Here is a 634-nt window from a genome sequence, read left to right as displayed (position 1 = left end):
TCATCGCCAAATCTTTCACGCTAGGGTCGTACCTTGCTGATAAATCCTTCGCTCTCGCCTCTAGAACGAGGTTAGTCGGCCCACCCAGTTCTGTAGCTGCCAGGAGAGGTTTTGGGAAGCTTCATGGACTGGTCCGGTCCAGTTTCACCAAGGTGGATGCTGGCAATAACAGTATGGTTCTCTTTTGGAAGGACCTTTGGAAGGAAGGTGTCCTGGCGGAATCATACCCAGGAGCATTTTTGTTTGCTAAGTGTAAGGATGTGTCAGTCAGGAACCTGCAATCAGCATGTATGGTTGGTGGAATGTTCCATTTACCCCTCTCTATGCAAGCGAGGCAAGAACTTTAAAGTCTCCAGGATCTAAAATCATAGGCTGAACCTAGCTTGGGGGCTCGTGACATTTAGAATTGTGTTTGGCGAAATTCTTTCTCCTCCAGAATGTTTATTTTTTCTGCTTTAAAGCTTTAAAGATGATCATGCAAATGATGCCTTTCGGTGGATTTCGAAATCTAGTTGCAACATGAAGTGGAGTAGTGTTTGTTTGGCTTATGATGGTTGATAGTCTGAATACCATAAACGTGTTGAAGCACAGACACTATACGCTAGATGATGATAATTTTGATTATCTTATTTGC

This window comes from Triticum dicoccoides, chromosome 2B, assembly GCF_002162155.2.
Source record: "Triticum dicoccoides isolate Atlit2015 ecotype Zavitan chromosome 2B, WEW_v2.0, whole genome shotgun sequence".
Lineage (NCBI taxonomy): Eukaryota > Viridiplantae > Streptophyta > Magnoliopsida > Poales > Poaceae > Triticum > Triticum dicoccoides.
Note: the sequence above shows the minus strand (reverse complement) of the source record.